The following is a 20886-nucleotide window of genomic DNA, read 5'->3' as shown; positions in this document are numbered from 1 at the left end:
TCTACGAGAAGTAGCTGCATTATCACTAAAAGATTCATTCGCTTGACATAAAAAAGAAAGTAACAACGCCAGGCAGCACATAAAACCAGTAAAAGTCAGAAAGTATAGCTATCGCCTATCTCTTTCCTGTATGTTCCTGTCTGTTCATGATTTTGTTTGATGCTGTACCTTTTTTTGTGACCACGGGCTCGAGATTACTGCGTTTTCAATGATATCTAGGAGCTTCGCACTCATTACGTAGAATAGCCGGAGCCTTAGACAAGAATACTGACACCACTTCAGGTGCAACCGTTAGATTGTTTCCGGCCATCCTTTCTTGAGGTCTGTTTTCGTACCGGTGATGTTCTACGAGACCAAAATGTGACCCAAGTTTCATCCTGGAACACTGCAATGTCGGCCTCTAAAGGATCCTCCGCAGGTAACCCTGTTAAACGAGACGTGATAACGCAGTCGGAGAATTTGTGTTGAAGTCGTTGTTTTGGCGGCAGGGGATGCGCTGGAATATGTACTCTTAGAACCTCCACTTGGCGCGGTGAATAATAAAGCTGAAAGCGTGCGGGGATTCCGATGCATACGCGGCGACCAGATGCGCGCTCAAATCAAGAAAGCTCGACTAAAGCCATATTCGCAGGTTCATCGAACTGGCTCCAAGTGTTTTTGACGTTTTGCACTGCGGACCGGTAATAGTGCTTGTATGGCAATGTTAATGATGGCAGGCGGATAAATTGAATTGAATTGTATTGCATTGTATATGGTGCTTTTTGGTTTCCGTATTTTGTAATCAGTCGAAATGTGTGCAGTGGGAGAGCAGTGACGACTGCCTGAAAAACAACGGGGCAGTTAATTGAAGGATAAAGTGCACGGAGGGGTGCTCTGCAATTCAGTTACCATCAGCCGAATGTGTCGCTAGTGTTTCGCTCATGGCACAAGACTTGGGAAGATTAGAACACTGAAGTGTAAGTTCTGGAATGAATATAAATTTGCGCGTTGATTTCCGAAGTTATTCTAAAGTGCACAGTAGTACGTATGTGCAGCAGTCGACATTTTGTGCTTAATATCAAAATTATGCTAAAGAAACGAACTGATGTCGCAGTTCGCCGCAATTACTTCTTTAAAGGTTTTTCTGAAAACCATCATTCTCTTCCGACGACCATTTGACCGATAGTGAGATGAAGCATTTCAAAGCATTCTATTGCGTCATCACAACAGGAAACGTTAATGAATCCAGGTGTCTTTCGGGCACCCTTGCGGGTATTCGCAGCTTTTTACTATTTTTTTTCTTATATATTATGAAGCCTATATTATGAACGGCTCTGAAACTACCTCGATTACAGTGTGAAAATAGTTGCCCTCCTGCGGAGGATTGAAGATACCCAACAAAGATATAACAGACGCTCTATATTAGCAGCGCATTACATAGCGTTACCTATATAATTTAACATCGCTATATAAAATTAAATGTCTAAAATTGCACTGGTGATATACAGTGAGCCCTTGGAATTTTTAATGAGAAATAAATAAATAGTTTTTTTTCTTCCTCGCTTCAATCCTGCATACAGAAAGTGAAAGACCCTCTAAAAGAGTATAATGTTGGGCTATATAGTTGGTGTTCTATAACTTCACAAGCATATTTTTAGCGCAAAAATAGAGGACAACAGAAATACATGACGAACACTGGCGCTACTGACAATCGATTTATTGAAAAAAAAACGAGTCTGATAAATATGTACCAAGCCTGCGCTAGCGCAATATAACAAGAAACTTCGTATCAGCTGCAGAAATAACATTAGAGGCGATAGGAAATTGACCTGATCATTAGGCAATACAATAGATGTGTTACTAACCTAGTTCTGTCCCTCTTTCCTGACAAAGAAGGGCCTTCAAGGCTTCGCGAGCAGTTTTTTGGTAACAATTCTGCCAATGATCCATAAGCTATGAAAACTTGACTCATAACTGGCGCAAGCATGCAGTGCAGTGGTCAACAGCATTCGTGCGGTCCTTATTGTCCAGATCTTTTGCATGCTTCCGGTGTCGGTCGCTAACGCAGTGCCCCGTCTAGCCGATGCACCTTTGTCATAGGAAAGGGGAACCTTGTACATGATGTTCATAGCGCCCTGTACAAAACGCTTTTCATGGTTCTTTTGAGAGCTCCGTTTCTGCAGGGCCAAAGTGACACGAAAACAGACTTACCGATAGACATCAGGAAAAGACTAAAAGCCCACTTATACCAGAAAACGTACACCCAGAACCTCATAAGAATAGAAGAATAAAAAAGCCTTGCAGGAGCGCTATGGAGGTCTTACTGTTGTGGTCTACGTCGATGCAGCTGAGTACGAGGGCTGTCCAGTTATGATGACGGCAGTAGGAGATGAAAACTAAGGGCTGCTCTTCTCATACAAAATTAGCGAACATGGCGGAAGAAATGACTATAGTGCTTGAAATAAATAAGTCCTGAGCCAAAATATTAATCAATGATTCCAAGTGCGCGGCCAATAATTTTGTTAAAAGGAGTGTAGCGCACAGCGACCCTGTAAAGCGGAGGCGCTAAGATCGGCGTTCACAGTCGACGAAAGAAACTAAAGCTGAACGACACGTGTTCCGTGCCCAGTCACGGCACGGCCTGTCTGAGCGCAGGCCACTGTGATCAGGCGGTGACTGTTTTATCCAATTTATAATTGTGAGGTTCAATCCTTCTTTGCAGGGTGTTCGTTGTTGGTTTGGGGCAGGTCTCGACATCTTCTCTTGGACAGGGGACTTCCTCCTGATCACCCAGTCTTCTGATAGAGGATCTTCCCCTGGTCGGTTTCGTTCGGGGTATCATCAACAGCGTTCCTGTTGAGCTCGTCCCTTCGGGTGGAGGCGTCATTAGGTTGAACAACCGTGATTCAGTGCAGGCGGCGTTGAAATTTATATCACCCCAATTTATGCACATCTCTGACGTCCGCCAGTTCGGCAAATGAGTCACTTTGTGCAGATAAGTGGACCAGGCCTGTTTGAAAGACCTAATCAAGCGTTCAACATTTGGAAGTCACTCGGTGAGCGCTTCTATTCCCCCGCACTTGGCATGTTCTAAAGGAATAGTGCGAGGTGTCGACTCGAGATTAAGTCATTTAGAGACCCTTAAGAAGCTCTTCCCTGCAGGAGTGATCTAAGTGCATCGTTGTACCCGGGCCATTGATGGAGGTAAGTCAATAACAGAGTCAGTAATTGTAATTTTTGCCGGAACCGTATGCCCACCAGAGCTGAAGGTGTGGACCCTCCTCTTCAGGGTTGACCAATTTGTGTCTCGGCCCCTGCAAGGTCGTAAATATTGGAGGCATTGGACACAGCGCAATTGTCTGTAAGTCTAATTCTAGGTGGTGCGTGTGTGTGTGTGTGGTGCGCACCATGAAAGAGAACACACCTGTGAAAAAGAAGATATATGTTGTTTGTCTAATAGTGGCCATCCTGTAAACTACTCTAACTGTCCAGCGAGAGCAGAGGAGATACATATTTTAGAGGTTATAGATAAGCGTCGTTGCTAGAGGCGGAATGCTATTACAATTGTCAAGGAAAATACACGTGTTTATGCGAGTGTTGCAGTGCGCCAGACTGCGGTGACGGATTCCAGTGTATCTACTGCCATAGTAGCAGCGGTAGAAAAGGTTATGACAAAGGTCATGGATCAGTTGGTAGAATCACTAACGACACACAATGCTCAGGTAATGGTGTCACAAATGTCCCCGCTTAAGCTAAACTCAAAGGTCTCGCAGATCCCTACAGTGGATCCCGCTGCTGCTACCGATCAGAATGTAGAAATGCCTTCTATTTCTTTGCTGCACACGCAAAAAGAGCGCCCATCTCCAACTTCTGCCTCAATGCCTCGACCATGCAGTGCAACAGATGAGTACAGTGACATGATGGATTTAAATGCTCGAACTCTAAAACGTTGCCTGTCTCCCTTTTCTGGTACTGGATCTTTCTGCCCTCAATATAAATACAAAAAGAATAATTCCGACACGAAGGTTAAGCACAGTATTTTGGAAAAGGCACTTGATGCTGCAGGTCTTTAGCCAGAATTATCGCAAGTCAAATGCCAAAGACAGTTCCTGGTCCTGACTGGGTCACGTCTGGGATGATTAAACAAATTTTTGACGAATTGCCGGGTGATTTACTGTAGCTTGTAAATTTCTCTACAAGGGCCCCATGGATTCCGGATGTGTGGCGTCTATCAAAAGTTGCCACTGTTGTTAAAAACCAAAGTGAGGGGTTAGTCTTAGATAATATTAGACTAATTTCATTAACCTTGAATGTGGTGAAATTGGGGGAACGTGTGCTGTATGGCTGAGTCATGCCTCTCATGGTAGTTGTCGCAATCCTGCTAGAGGAAAGCCTATAGCAGTTGCGCATCGACGGCGACAATCCACATGTCAGCGTCGAAGTACTTGGTGTCATCATGCAAAATTGTGCAAATGTTTAAATGTTAAAACAAGTGTACATAGAAACATAGAACCGTCGTGTTAATGGCATAATAGTCACTGAGAAAAAAGGGCATTTTTGGGACACATCGATAGAGCTATTGCAATCAAGGTGCTGTACACGCACCACATGCACCGAAAATACTTCCGTGCCGGTGAAAACCCTCCAGAACATTTTCTTCCTCCTGCGTCCATAGGAAGTGAATCCACTTCGGTGCACAACTACAGGCAATCACTTTGCGACACTGAACGTAGGCGCTTCCATTCGGGAAAGAACACAACACCTGCCCCTTTCTCCCCACCGTAAGGAATCGTTTGCACACAATGCCCGGTTCTTCAGCTATTTCGCTACGCTGCCATCGCTCAGTTTTCTTATTTAGTCAGAAGTGGCGTCTGAACTGTTCGTCCTGCATGTCGAACGCGTCTTGGCACTCGTGAGGTCGAGGCCGTCGCCTAACCTCAAGAGCGACCGTGGAAAACGGCGCATATACATTGTTTTTTCCATACGTATGAACTATAATTGAAACAATTCGAGCATAAAAACACACCGCATTATATTTAAACGTCATTTCGATTCAACCTTTATTGTGACGTCCTGAAATGCGAACCTATTAGGCTCATATTAAAATTTTGATTGGGGGAGATGGTATGGAATCGTTTTATAAATCCATCCCAGGATACACTTCGCCAAGCTATAGCCTTCCGGCTATAGCTGTCTGCGGGGAATGCACAGATACTTTTGATGAACAAGCGTAAACTGATTTATCGTTTTCACTCAAAAAAGTCCTTTTTGCGCGCCGGACCGCGCACGTAATGCTATCATGATGCCCTGCGCCGCCAATTCTTTCCTGCTGTGTCTAAGCAAGAGGTAATGATGTATTCATGAGATTCATGTCCAATATTTTTCATTCAAACAAATGCGCGTCACAGCTGGGCAAAAAGGTAAGACATAAAAAGGTCGCATCGAGCTTCTCATGTTGAAGACGTGCCCGTGTCAACATGGCAGCCTACTGAATGAAAACAAATGTAGCGTGAAAACAGTGCACTTCGCAATTTCACCACCTCCGCAGCCTGCACAGAGCAGGCGATTTCAAGTAACAAATGACAACAAAACAGTTTCACCGGCTGTGTAGCAAGAACAAAACATAGCTGGAATACCGTTAAGAGCTAGCTGCTAAGAACTCCCTGTGCACCGGCCACGCATAAAAAGATTTAGAGCTCGTGTTTGGGTCTAGCCAATTTCTTCATCATCTCTTCAGCTCCGTTTAAAATATGACTACATTTTTTACTCTTCTGTCTGCATATTTCGACGGTAAATGCCCACTGCGACGGCGAAACATTATTCCTGGAGAGTTCAGAGGGATCATATACACGTCCCTCGTTGCAGCTGCGAGACTCCGGCAATCATGCCTCTACGAGTAGTGAGTTTTTACTGAATATTCTGGGTTATGAGAGGGTTTTAACATATTTTCTATCTTGTGACGCTAACGTATATTTGTCTAACCTTGGTACTATTTCCCTTAATTCAGTGACCTTCATGGACAACGAGAATGCTCGAAGCCTTACTAATTTTTCATTTTGCCAATCAACTAATAAATTGCACTTCAGAGCATTTAGATGTGCAAAATAAAACGAGAACAGATCCTGCATGTATTTTTCATGTGTCTGACTTCCTTCTGTCAAGTTCGTTCGCATTATTTCTGTAATTAAAGCGAGAATCATTCGCAGCTCTGATAAACAAATCTAATTGTACTAATGGCAATGCAAAAATGAAGATGCAGCAATGAAGGTTTTAATAATAAATCTCTGGAATTATCTTATAGAAGTATTTACATGGCTCAAATGATCGATCACTCTTCTTGTTTTTCATGGAAACTATATAGATGTGTTCTTTTGTATAGTATGATGTTTTACAAGCTGTTCGAGTCTACATGTTATGCAAAACAAGTCTTCCTCCTTTCTGCGGCAATCCTCAATATATAAAATGTTTTAAATAAATATCAGCGTATATTGCAAATAACCACGCGCTCGTCATTACATAAATTTTATTACTAACTGACACAGGTTACATCAAGTATTTAACTTTGATGCAGCGCCAGTGTGCTTAATTCTTGGTAAAATGTTTCATTGAAGGTTCTTCTTAGTTCCGCACCATACGTTCCGCGTGTCAAAAAGTAGATCAGCCAATTTTGAAAAAGCTTTCTGTCATTTGGATTCAGAGGCTCAGGATTGCTGACGGGCATATCCGTAGATTGACTCTGACCAACGACTTTTGATGTGGACTCATTGATTGAGAAATAAGTTAAGTTGAAATAAAAATTATTTTCGAATCCAATGGAGTCTGCAAAACCTGAAAAACAAAATTGAGAAATGTAAGTAAATATTTGAGCACATATAGGCATAAAACGTTGTAGATGGTTTTTCCACGCTTAGTCCACATCCCGCCGCACCTCTAGCCGTCTGAATGAATACTGCCCACCACGAGCTACTTTAGTAAGAAAATATTCTAGAACAATATAACAGTTGTTCAAGTGCTGGATCGAACGCCCTTTAAAGGGCCCCAGCATGGGGGTTCATAAACTCACAATCGCATGCGTTTGTGGTGTGTATAGATTGTGCTAACCAGCGTGCCACTTACAAGCAGGTCCCCAGATGAGAGAAGGCCCCGCCGAGGTGGCGCAGTGGTTAGGACGTTCCCTACTGTGCTCAAGGATGCAGGATCGAATACCGGCCTCGGCTGCCCCTTTTTGATGGAGGCAAAAAGCAAGGCGCCTGTGTGCTGTGCGATGCCAGTGCACGTTAAAGATCCCCAGGTGGTCAAAATTTCCGGATCCCTCCACTACGGCGTCTCTCATAGCCTGAGTGAATTTGACACGCTAAATCCAGTAAACATAAACAAACCAGATGTGAGGAGGCAAGTTAAAGGTGTTTCCTTTTGCTTTTCGCTCCGGCGCATGGAGACAACCACCAGTACCGGACCTTCGCATCAATTCCGCCTCTGAGCATAAGGGGTGCAGGACGTCATCGAGGAGAGGGTGACATTGGCTCGCCAAACACGGCAGCGAAGAAGATGGGGTACATGCCAGACAGGAGGCACCAGAATGTTTAACTCCCTTTCTCCTCACTCTATTGTCTATCCGGTGCGGTGAAGCAAGCGTAAAAAAAAAAAAAATGGCGGTACACAAGCTCTGCTTTTATGGGTATGACTCGACAGCAGTATTCTCTTTCATTTCCCTTGCGGCTCCTACTTCGCGTAATGCTCACTGCTACCCTCTCAATCTGCAATATTCTAATTTATGCATCTCTTCACCGTAAATATTCATTAGAGTGCAGTAGTAAAATAGCACGTTATGCAAAAGACACAGACATAAATCCCCGCTTTAACGAACTGTAAGAACATGTCTGTGTGGCCTACGGGCAACGTGTCTAAATCGGGGTGCAAGGGTCCCTCAAGGCTCCATTGCGGTCGCACTCTCAGTTCGCAATTGCCGTGCCCCCTTTGCCAGCACCTAACATTTCGGCTATGTCATATGGTCTCGTGACGTCACACGAGTCAGTGCCCAGCACTGTAACCGGCCATCTACAATGTGCCAGAGCAATGCTCGTCAATTTGGTCTACAACGCCGAAAACAGCAACGCCCGCGCCGGATTTTCTCGGGAACGGTGCCTTTAACGCTATCGCTGCATATGGTAAGCAGCTGAGCCCGGCGGTTTAGCGACGCACTGGTATATCGTCACGTAGTGGTGACAAGGCCGTACACACCAAAAGAAGACACGGGAGTGATGGTACTGAAATTACCACCTTATTGGGCTGACTTGCGCCCGCAAAATAACTAAGCAACTCGGCGGCGGTGATAGCAACAAACGTGCTCGTCGATCGTCGGACAATGAATGCATGTCGCACACATCAACGCTCAAATTAAAGGCTGCTCAGAACCATCTAGATAACGTCGCAAACTGTCACTAGTACAAGCTGGAACATTGTAGAAAGAAACGCGAGTGGCCCGAATCTTCGAGGCAGATCTCGATGCATCTTGCGCGACCAAGGAGCTGATAAAGGTGCATCCCGCGACATAGAGCTTTACCTAACAAAGAATACAGAATTTATATGTATGCCAGAATCGGAGTTATAAGGCCGCATGCCGGCGGCTTGCAAATACAGTTTTGAAGGTTTCGCAGCATTACTCCACCCTTAAAAAAACATCGCCTCGATGTTCCAAAATAAACTAAGCAACCTAGACATTAAAAAATTTAAACACCACGGATTCTTTAACGCGCGTAATAAGGCTTCAAACGAACAACATGAACGATTTCTGGGTGCGCACGTCACCGTTGTGATGGTGTCGTACCGTCGGGAAAGACTTCATAGTCGAGTTGTCCAACGCGGCGAAAGATTTTGTATGCCCAAAGTATCGCATATAAGGAAGTATAACATGGAGAAAATTGAGCATGCTGTAAAGAACGGGAAAGCCTTAAAGTGGTAAAAAAGAAATTGGCATAGGCAAAAACCAGATTGCGCTAAGGGACAAGGCGGGCAATGTCATCACGAATATGAACAAGATAGTCAAAGTAGCCGAGGAGTTCTATACAGATCTCTACAGTAGCCAAAGTAGTCAGGACCTAATGAAATTGGCGGTAGGGAAAAACAGTCAGACGTTCCACCAGTGATGAAGGACGTGGTCAAGAATTCATTAGAAACTATGAAAAGGTGGAAATCAGCTGAAGAGGATCAGATAACTACAGATTTGTTGAAGGACGGAGGGGGGGGGGGGGTATTGTGCTAGAAAAACTGGCCACCCTGTATACGCAGTCCCATGGTGTCATCGACGGTACCGGAACCATGGAAGAATGCAAGCATTATTCTCATTCATAAGAAAGGGGACACTAAGGACCTTAAAAATAACAAACCAATCAGCTTACTGTCTGTTACGCATAAGGTATTTGCTAAGGTAATCGCTAATAGGATCAGGACAACCTTAGACTGCAATGAAGCAAAGGATTAGGCAGGTTTTCGGAAACCGTACTCTACTATCGATCATATCCATACTGTCAACCAGGTGATAGAAAAATGCTCGGAATATAACCAGCCCTTTATACATAGCATTCATTGATTACGAAAAAGCATTTGACTCAGTAGAAACCTCGGCGGTGATGCAGGCATTGCGAAATCAGGGGGTAGACAGCCGTACGTGAAAGTGCTCGAAGATATATATATATATATATATATATATATATAGTGGCTGCGCAGCAACCATAGTTCTGCATAAAGAAAGTAACAAAATTCCCATAAGGAAAGGTGTTAGGCATGCAGACATGATCTCCCCAGTACTATTCACAGCTTGCTTAGAGGAAGTATTCAGACTTTGAATGGGAGCAGTTAGGGATAAGGATAGATTTAGAATACCTCAGTAATGTGCGATTTGCTGATGGCCTTGCCTTGCTAAGTAACTCGGGGGATGAACTGCAAATAATGATTGATGACCTAGACAGGAAAAGTAGAAAGGTAGGCTTGAAAATCAATATGCACAAGACTAAGGCAATGTTCAACAGCCTCGGGAAGGAACAGCAGTTTACGTTAGGTAGCGAAGCACTGGAAGTAGTAGGCGAATATGTCTACTTAGGACAGGTAGTAACCGCAGATCCGGACCATGAAAAGGAAATAACAAGAAGAATAAGATTGGGATGGAGCGCATTTGGCAAGCACTCGCAGAATTTGACTAGCAGCTTACCGGTATCGCTCAAGAGTAAAGTATACAACAGTTGCATCTTACGTGTACTCACCTATGTGGCTGAAATGTGGAGGCTAACCAAGAGGGTTCTACTTAAGTTGAGGACAACGCAGAGAGCTATGGAACGAAAAATGGTAGGGGTAACATGAAGAGATGGGAAGCGTGCAGATTGGGTCAGAGAAATAACTCAAGTTACTGACATTCTAGTAGAAATTAAGAAGAAGAAATGGGCATGTGCAGGACATGTAGTGCGAAGAGAGGATAACCGATGGTCGGTTAGGGTAACAAAAAGGATTCAAAGGGAAGGAAAGCGTAGCAGGGGGCGGCAGAAAGTTAGGTGGGCGGATGAGGTTAAGAAGTTCGCAGGGGTCAAGTGGATGCAGCTAGCACAGAACCGGGTTAATTGGAGAAATATGGGAGAAGCCTTCGCCCTGCAGTGGGTAGAGTCAGGCTGATGATAATGATGATGTTCTCGTTCATTCTGTAACTAGAGCAGTGCCACTTAATAGACAGACCCTGGCACACCTCTCCGCGCATCGCCGCGAGAACTCGCCCCATATCCAACGCCCCCCCCCCCCCCCCTCACCTCCCAGCGGGCTCCCTCACCCTTCTGTTCGGGGAAGCAAGTCCTATCTGTGAACGTGCGTTCTCTCCGTTCTTCGGCCGGCCATTTCGGCTTTCGCCTCGGCCGACGGTGGTCGTGCCCTCTTGTCTGGTTAACAAACGCAGTAAAAAGTATCGCTTACGCCTTCGCTGCATTGACGGCGCGCAACCACGACAGTTTTATACAATCTGGGCCTGGGTCCAGATTATTTCCATCCTTCTGGATTGGTTGCTGACAAAATGTTCGACTGGCTGTTAAATTTTGGGGCGGATCACCGAAAGTGACCGCGGAAAATTTTTGTTCATCTTTCCATTTAAAACTATCTTTATACCAGGATATGAAGTTCTGTCCAGTTGAGCACAACTGGCGGCATCGATCTAGCACGTAGACTTTCCTCTGCGTCAGCTAAAGATATTTATGTGCGAGATATGTCCTCAGTGTGAAGTCATTTCTTTTTATTATCTGTGTGAATGTAGAATTTCGTTAGGACGCTGGAAGCACTGTGACTCCACTTTTTCAACCTCAGTTCGCTCCTGTATACAATTTGTGAATGCATCTGTAATCTTAGAACTCATATCGAGTTGTATTACATGTCATCCTTCCTCTCAAACTGACCCATTCAGAATATTTGAAGCAACTATCCAGGAGGAGGAGGCGCTAAGTCTCTCACGTGGGAACGCCGAGATATCGTCTCTTCGCCGCCACGAAGGCCTACTGGATGACCCAGAGTTGGTCGTTGAGGCTGGAGTTGCGCAGAGCGGCGGACCACGTCGACGAGAAGGTTTCGGGATTAACACCAGTCAGTTGTGCCTTTCACTTGCATGTATTGATGTCATATATTTCGGGGTAAATCCTGCCGTATTGCAGCGGGTAGGAGTATGCATTTGCTTGTAATTGCCTCCAGGGAACTACCTGAACTCTGCATAATTTGGTGCTAGGCGGAGGGAAAGTCCGTAGGGCCAGGTAGAAGGCTTTGGTTAAGTTAATAAAGCTCGTCAGCCTCTCTGTCTACGTTCTTCGCTATGACTCTCTCCGGTATGGTATGCGAGACCTCGTGCGACAGAGCGAGTAACTTCGTTGAGGTTGGTGAGACGCAGAGAGACGTTCCCCATGTGTGCGGGAACCAATCTAGCTCCACCTTCTCCGGTGAGTGTTTCAAGTTCTTGATTCTACTGCAGGCTTCCGTAGATATTCTCACCTTGGCGAAATTCTTTAACGCTGTGCGCAAGTCGCTGACAACGATTTCGCAATCAGGATCAAATATGGCAAGTGCGATGGCTAATTCTTCTGCCACTTCGGCGTGTCGGGATTTTTACCCTGGCGGAGTGGACAAGTGTTCCGGCAGTGTCGATGACCGCGACAGCATATCGTCAACTGTTTGGTAATCCAGCCAAGATTACTTTTCTAGCAGGTACAATTATCATCTCAAAGGAGAGGTACGAGTTGGCAGCGCCTGCCAATTCACCATGTTATGTGGCATCGTGACATCGTGCAACCGCCAAGCCACGGCTTGGCGATATCACCTGTCAGCTGTAACATATAAAAGGCATGCCTTTGGTCACATAGTGATGCTGACGCGGCGTTGAATTTTCTAGAGAATGGAGCATTTAAGCCATCGGGCTCAAATGCGAAGACTGTTCTGATACAACACCGTTAGAGATCCCGTTTACTAGAAAACCAGGTTTTATTCGTTTGCCTTACGTATCGGTCTTTTAAAGGAAGCGTCAAATAATTTGTAATTGATCCAGTTGTTTGGGCCGTGGTTATGTGCTAGGCGCTTCCACGCGGCTTCCCTGTGATAGGTTTTTTTCGCATTGTTCATTCTACCAGCTCAAAGGAGCCTCATTTTTAATGGCTGACTGAACTGTAAACAAAGATCACTAAGTGGGTCTAATATGAAAGTCAATACCTTAGGACCCAGGTCCGACTTATCAGAGGGAACAGCAGACGAGAAGGCCCCACCTAGTAGTTTCTAGTTTCTTGAACAGTGTATTATTGAGAAAGGTTTCAGCGGAACTAGTCGCACTGAACGGACTACACGCAATGGTGCACATTATTGGATAATGTTCACTTGATGCACAGCCTTTGTAAAAATTATTGAGCCCTGAGGTCCTCTGAACAGTGTAGTGGCGGTGATTTAGCATTAGTGGAGGTCCTTCCCACTGGTGAGGGCAGGACAAAAATCTTCGTACCATCTAGAGGTTCGGATTACTGAAAATGCATTACAAGACGCATGAAGTGGCTCAGAATCAGACCCCTGGGCTCTACACACTTGACAAAGACATTACCTATAGGGAATAGTAGACCATGATGAAAACTCAATACCATTAACACTAACGTTAAACCAATAGCTGAAAGATAATTTATCCCCATGTAAGTTATCGTGAGACTTTTAACCGCGCATACCAATTGCTGACGTCCAAAACTAAACTAACTAGCCACTATAGTCTTCTGAAACCCTATGTAGCATGATGCGAATTAGTCCCCAGCCAAACACACTTTTGAGTTATTGCACAGTAAAGCATCTAGCTCATCCGTCCTGAGGATACCTGCAGGAAAGTAGATACTTACCGCTGTAACAAGGCACACTGTAGATTAAAGATTTCAACTGTAGGTATCTCACAATCAGGTGGCATCAATTTATAAGGCACTTTCACGCGATGAAGTTTCGTTGAAACCAATGCTAGCAAGTCCCCATGATCAGCTCTAAAAACACGAAAATTATGAATTGGGAAAGGAGAATTAGGAGAGAGAGAGTTATGTTTACTGTAGGAAAGTGTGTGGAGCAAGTTTAAGAATAAGCTTCAGGGCTGTAAGCCGTGGAAAGAAGATTAGATAGAGCCGCAATTTCACTAGCTGGCATAGACAGATTCCTGTCATGATTATTGGTTTAAACACGAGGCAGCAGTAGCCTCTTTGAACACACATTTGATTTCTGTGTAATTGCTGTGAACCAAATTTATTTGTATTTTCATGTGCGTGATCCGGTTTAGAAGGAGAGGAGGAAGCACAACGATTCTGAGATTGACATTTGATTTCAAAATCTGACTGGTAATTAAGCGCTCGATAGACTGGTTAACAGTCATTTATAGTCACATGCGTGGACGCAGAATAGGTGCTTGGATGAATATCATCTACAGTGGCATAACCAGCAACAACCGTAATTCTTTACCACGGTATCAACCAACTTTGTTAAGCTTGACTATATATCAGTAGCGATCATGCGGAGAGTACTTGCATAAGAGCTCTGTCATCTGCACAAATGATCATGTGTGCGCGCACCTATTCATTGGAACGGCGCAAGGACACAATCACAGGAAGGAAGACCGATAAAAAAGCGCCTACCAACCTGCCACGCTGAATAATGTTCATCGACACGCATCGGACAGGTGGGACGTCAGTGCAAGCATTGGACGAATGATCAGCTGTCGCAAATGCGGCAGCGCGTTGCCGACTTACAGGGTTACCACTGTGGTCTAGCCGGCAGACATTCTTACACTGTAGTTGTCGGGGCTGCAGTATGCCAACGCAGCATGTAATATACCATGATTTCACACGGACAAGAGTACCCTGCGAACGTTGCGATTACTGAATCAGTACGTATACGATAGCCCGCAGCATTTACTGAGAGGATGCCAATACCGGCATGAAAGTTTTCAGGAATTTATCCTGGTTAGTGATGGAATCTACACTGTGATGATGGGGACAGCGGCCGTGAGTGTGTCATGACCAGTGAAAAAGGAAGTGAAGTGTGATCGCGCGTGGGTTGAACCAGTGCTCGTGGTGAACAGAACGAAGGACAATAGGACGGAAGTCTATGCGTCGTTGGTGGGTTTTTCACCTCCTTGGTCCTGGCGTTTACAAAGCCAGCTCGCCAGTACCTTCCAGAGCCATGTTCCGGTATCTGGTACCCCACAGCACGTAGCTACCCCGACTGCTGCTGAGCAGTCAATTCGCCTACACCACGGCAACTGACCCACTGTGCCGGGGCACAAGGACACCTATTCCTGACCCACCGCAACCCCTGGGCACCTGAGGCATGGCAGTAGAACAGGGAAAGCGCCAGACGATGGCGGCCTATCTCCTGGAACCAGTGCCTGTTTTCCGCGCGGCGGAGCGGAATTTCGGTTTTACCTTTCCGCCCCCAAACTTTACATTCTGAGGAGCTTCAGACGGCCATCACGGCCAAACAGTTTGGTGCAGGTGGTGCCGGTTTTGGTGTCAAACAATCATGTTGTGGTTCACACGTTTATGAAATTTAATAACTGATATGATGAATAAACATACTATATGTAATGAAGGTGGCTGTAATTCGCAATAATAGTGTAATATCACCCCATAGCTAACAGTCTAAAAGTGAGCGTTTGGAGAGTGTTGGCGGAATTCGTTTTTTGACCGTTCTGTTGACAGCGCTTCAGAGCCGCGCCGCTTCGAGTAGCTCTTTGGCCTCGTACACCGACGCGGCGCCTAGTTCGACGCCCAAGAAGCTACATTGGGCCGAACAAGGACCGTTTCCCACCACATCGACCCTGGTGCTCACCTACCTCTGCACCAGCGCCTGTATTATGTGTCCCCTATACTGAGCGCCGTCTTACCGCCGAACAGTTACACGCGCAACCCGGTGTAGTTCGATAGTCCTGTAGTGCATGCTAGCCTCCTGCATGTGGTCCTAGATAAGAAAAGTGGGGCTTTTGTGCTGACTATCGTAGCCTAAACAAAATTAATCGTCGAGGTGTGTATCTCCACCTCCTACGAATAATCGATGCATTAGAGTTTTTTCATGGCGCAGAATTTTTACTTCCTCGTTTTGCACTTCGGGTATTTTGAGGTTGCTATGGCGGCGGCTAATCAAGCGAAGATCATTTTTCGCAACCCGGACGGACTATAGCATTTCAAAGTTATGCCATTCGGACTATGTAACGCCTCAGCAAAAATCGAAAGAATGATGGACATCGTGCTGCGCGGCCTCACATGAAACAACTGTCAGTGCTATGTGGACGATATGTTATCCTCATTTCAACCAACTTTCTCACAGACCTGACTCCCCTCCGCCAGGTACTCGCCTGTCGTACACTCGTCTGTCTTCAACTAAACATCAAAAAGTGTTACTTCGGTGCCCGCTAGCTCACAATAATAGGACACTTCGTGTGCATTGATGAAGTTCTACCTGATCCTGGCAAGCTGCGAGCCGTTACTGGCTTTCCGAAACAGACCTCTCTCAAAACCCTGTGAAGCGCCGTGGTTCTCTGCTCGTTCTTTTGTAATTTTGCATGAAATTTCTCATCCACCATAGCCCCCTTCACACAGTTTCTGAAAGGCATCACTAACCTCTCCTCTAAGACGCCTGCTTGCGGCGATGCATTCCACGGCTGCATATTGTTTCGACGTCCCCGCCAATACTCCGTCATTACGACCCTACCGCAGCACGCAACTCGACATCGATACCAGTGGTGTTAACCTCGGTGCAGTTCCTGCCCAGCGCAAGCCTGGTTTCTATATATACGTTAGGATAGGATGGGATAGAAAATACGTTAGTTGCTCTAGGAAGGTCTTGAAGGAAGGTCAATATATACGTTGTCACCTACGCAAGCCCTGTTCTTACGAATTCGGTGTCCAATTACTTCTTTACCAAAAAGGAGCTCTTGGTAATTGTGCGAGCCATCGATCTTACTTGCACGTCAACTGTTTAGGAGTAGTGCAGGTCATTATGCTCTCTGCTGGTTCGCTTCTCTTAAGGATCCGACTGGCCAGCCCGAACGCTGGGCTCTCAGGATACAGAAATACGATAGCCGTGTAGTGTACCGCTTCGGTCGAAAGCTCTCTGACGCCGATGCTCTTTTTTCGGTCACCGCTGTCCTAGCGTGCATCGCTGTTGCCCTCGCCGGAGACTTCATCGACAGCCCTCACTATCGAGGATATATGCCTTCCGTGAAAAGGGGGGATCCTTCGATTCCTTCTCTGCTCCATATCATCGGTGGCCCTTCTATTGTTCCACGTCCTCGGTCACTCCTCCTGCAAGCCTCCCATTTCTTCATCGGCGACAGACTTCTTTACCGACAGAATTAAAACTCAGACGGCAGAAAATTCCTCATTGCTATTCTGTACTACCTACGCACCGATATTTGTGTTCGTCATCAGGCTGAGTCGTAAGCGCTTATGCCGGCGTCCTAAAAGCACACTATCACCTTTGTCAGGGCATGTGCAACCTTTAACGTCGCTACCTTCGCTCTTTTACTGTCTGTCAACAAAAGAAGATGCCCTTTTGGCACCTGGCGGGCCCTCTGCATCATTTAGCATGCCCTGTTCACCCTTTTGATCACATGGGTTTTGACATTTGCTGTCCTCTGTCCGGAACATTCCCGCTGGTAATCGATGGGTCATCGTCGTCGTCAATCGTCAAGCCCTAGGCGACGGTCATTTCTTCTTCTCTCCGGTGTCGTCCAAGCGCTCCTATCAGCTTGCAGATCCATTCAACAAGTGGCTACACGCGACCACCAGCCAACGAGCAGCAGCAAAGAGAGGTCCAACTGAATCCTTGGTTTCGCTCTGTATTATACATCTGATTCTGGGCGCTGGAATTTGGACTAGATGCTGTCATTCGTAAAATTCTTTTAAAACAGCTCTTGAACCTGGACAGATAGAGACGAACACACGTGTGTTTTTGTCTCTTTCCATCTTTCCAACCAACTCGCCCAACAAGCCACTTTGTCATTTCTAGCGCTCACATACAACACTGCCAACTAGGCAACAGCTGGTTGTTCGCCCTTGTTCTCTTACATAGAGGTGAACCATCTTGTGCTCTCAACACGATTTCGCCATACCATCAAGATGCCTCTGAGTATACGTCTCCGTCAGAAATCGCAGACAAGGCCGAGGAAGGTTATTAGTTACTTGAAGATTTACCTCCGACACGCAAGGCTATCGCAAAGATCAGCACACCAGCGACAAACATGTTTCAATTTTAGTCGTGGATGCCAACAGCAAATTTGCTACCAAGTAACGTGGTCCTTACCGCGTCGTGGAACTCACGTACCTAGAACTATACCTCATCGAGCCAGTCATCCCTTCTTTCGAACAGCGCCGCCATGGTCGTAAGATTCTTCACGTTAGCCGCCTGAAGCCTTATTACAATCCTCTTGTCTGTTTCCCATTCACGCAGACTATTGGAATGAAAACGTTGAGGAGTGCAGGGCTGCGGCACTCCATCACCATCGCTGGACTGCCGTGCGCAAGTCTAGCGCTCTGTTGCCTCCAAAGTGTTGCAAGCTTTGTCCATGCACCCTCTCCCCATATATATACAACGGTTTATTTCCGACGTTTCGGCCGGGGCCCGGCCTATAAGGCCTAGCGACAACCAGGGAGCAGCGCATGGCCGGAGTGGCGTCGGCCGCAGCGCTGGCGGGTGGCATCTCAAGTAACCTGGCGGCGTACGGTACTGCATTTAACCGGTGCGAATTAGTGTACTTTCGCGATGCAGCTGAGGGCAGACCTTTTTTGACACACATATGTCATTCAATTGTCAACATGCTGCACAAATTATCGATGCTGTAAAGACGAAATGGGTCTACAGCATGCTGTTGCTGCGCAGTCGGTCGGTACTGGATAGTTGACGCCGTCTATTTTATGTGCTGCCCCTGCAATATGATCTGAAGCAGAAGTAAAGTGCCCTCGGTACGATGTTTAATCAGATCAGTTCGCGCGCTTTTCGCACTCAGACGCCGACGCGCACTTTTACTGAGACGCCTCCATTTTTTCGGTTAACGTCGAGAACCGAAGCGTCAAGCGCAGGGGCTCACGCATTCAGTGCACGCAGCACTCGAGTAGACGACGTTTGCAGCAACCGGAAATGTGTCCATGACGCCGCGGCCGTCTTGGCTGCAGCCAGTGGCAACCTATCGCTCTCTGTGGTTGTGAGGTATACGACCTCACGGCACTACCGGCTTGAATGCAGCGGTGTGCGTACCATTTATGTAAGTATGTTTCTTATGCGTGTTCCTCTAGACCTTATGTGCTCCCGGTAGAATAGTTCCAAATCTCACCACCACGCGAGAACTGAGCACCCCGCGAATTTAAAAAGAAAGGTGTTTTAAAAGCTAATAATAAATCGCTGGCTTTGTTATCACCGGCTGTTCTAGCCATTTCATGATCCCTTTAACGCTAGTGTTGAGAAAGAACGGGCTCTGTACGAAGCATCAACTCCAAATGAATTTATATGAATAATATCGTCTAACCGTTTCGCTACTTTCATTTAGCCTCTAGCAAGCACGCCCATTTCTTTACGCTATACAGGTTCGTTTCTTATTGTGTTCTCAAGACAAACAAAAATACACATTTAAAAAACCACTGAAATACAAAATCAAGGGCATTCAATGTTTGGGAACATGCTGCAAAATCAATGAAAAAAAAATTGCTTTGTCGAAGCTGAGTCTGGAAGTTTAAAGTATAGCTACTTACCTGCCGGGTAATAGAATTCGAAGAGCCCTTTACTGCGCACCTTCAACGTGTGCACAGTACCAGAATCAGCGTCGGAAGCTTCTAAGGCGACGCAATCTAATGTGGAGAACTCGACTTCGCATTTCACTTCGCAACGCTCGTTGTTTAGGCCGACGACGCACGAGTTTGTTCTTCTTAGCGAGTCAAGTCCATTCAGAGATACAAAAGTTACATTTGTTGCGCTGGGAGATTTGGCAGTGAAGTTCTTGAAATCATTTAGGAGATACGTTGGTTCTTGGGGAATTTTCTGGTAGATCGTTTTGTTCATAATAGAAAGTACCTTGTCGACCTTCTGATCGGCTTCCGATTCCGCGTTGCTGCCTGTAACCATGCACAAAAGCGCCAGAACATGAGCAACCTTACAGTACTTCACATTTCAGTGCGCGCATTCGATAGTGAGGGGCAAGATAGTAGGACTTGGAACATTTCTTTTCTAGGCGTTTAAATGCACTATAAAAAATTTATCATCTTTGTCATGTGCTAACCGCGTGATGCTGACATAAGCATGCAAGGCTAAACAAAAATTACTTGATAATTTCATCATAGGAAGGACGCGGCCTTCTGTTAACAAAAAAAAAAAAAAAGAACAATCCAGAAAACGCCTAGCGCTGCTTCTACTAAAATTGTTTCGCATCGATTCCAGTCGGCACTATAGACAGATTAGTCCCTTACTGGGGACATGCATTGAGAGAGGCACACGAGACATGAGAAAAAGAAAACGGCCGTAGACGTAAACTTGAAGAACAAGCAATGCAACAATTGCTTCACATTAAAAAAAAAAGACATCAATATGCGAACATGTGCACCGTGGCGTAGCTGATGCAATGTTTTTATGAAAAATTTATTCCTGTGGGGAATATAAGAAAAAGTTGTGAATGATGAAGTAAGTACCAAGAAATATGTATGGAATACTGAAGTGTTTTCAAGGCACCCAAAAGTGCGATGTGCGGGCTCGGTTGGAGTGGCGGAGTATGACGACGGTGCTCGACAATTCCTATGGAAATATTACAAAAGGTAACTGAGCCTTCATTTTTCTAAGCACTTTAAATTAAGTACATTTTTAATTCCCTTAACAATAGACTCTCGTGCTAAATTGTGGGAGTGAACCGGGCAGCTTTGTTTTAAAGTGATTCTAATTTCCAGATTAAATGCCTCTGAAGGGGGTTCCAGATTAATGAATCATTTAGCATTTTTGACCTTAAAAGGGTTTTCTGCATTTTTTACAATTACTGTCGAGATTTTTTCTTTCTTCCTCCGAAAAGTGGGCAAAGCAGCAGTATCCATGACTCGCGATGCCGAATTTACCTAGTGGCTGAAAAATTGATCACTAAATTTTTTCTCATACCGTTCGGTTTCGGTAAGCACTAAGATCACGCGAGAGATGAAAAAAAAAAAATCTGGAATATAACCGCGGATATTCATTCTTTTGTTATTTTTACTTTTGGGAACGCTTGCGTGGGAACTGTTGTGAAATAAAAGGAACAAAGCAGGGACCATATTGCAGTTATTTCACGTCCCATGCGGCCTCCGCCGACGCTTCGCAGCTGAAACAGAAGCTGCAAGGGGCTAAAGTTCAATTATATTTTATATGTACCATTTTCTG

At 45.5% G+C, this 20886-nt stretch overlaps 1 long non-coding RNA gene across 1 annotated transcript in view; it reads right to left on the bottom strand.

The window, feature by feature from the left end:
- Nucleotides 1-6493: 6493 nt before the first annotated feature.
- Nucleotides 6494-20886, bottom strand: part of LOC146173052 (uncharacterized) — a 30642-nt gene continuing 16249 nt past the window's right edge. Inside the window, exons 2-3 of the long non-coding RNA XR_014702360.1 lie at nt 19245-19604; nt 6494-6807 (exon numbers count right to left, since the gene is read on the bottom strand). This is a non-coding gene — a long non-coding RNA (uncharacterized LOC146173052). The remainder of the gene's footprint in view (nt 6808-19244; nt 19605-20886) is intronic.

Source organism: Amblyomma maculatum, chromosome 11 (assembly GCF_055883805.1).
Source record: "Amblyomma maculatum isolate TAMU_Amacu chromosome 11, ASM5588380v1, whole genome shotgun sequence".
Lineage (NCBI taxonomy): Eukaryota > Metazoa > Arthropoda > Arachnida > Ixodida > Ixodidae > Amblyomma > Amblyomma maculatum.
This window is presented reverse-complemented; position numbering and strand designations above follow the sequence as displayed.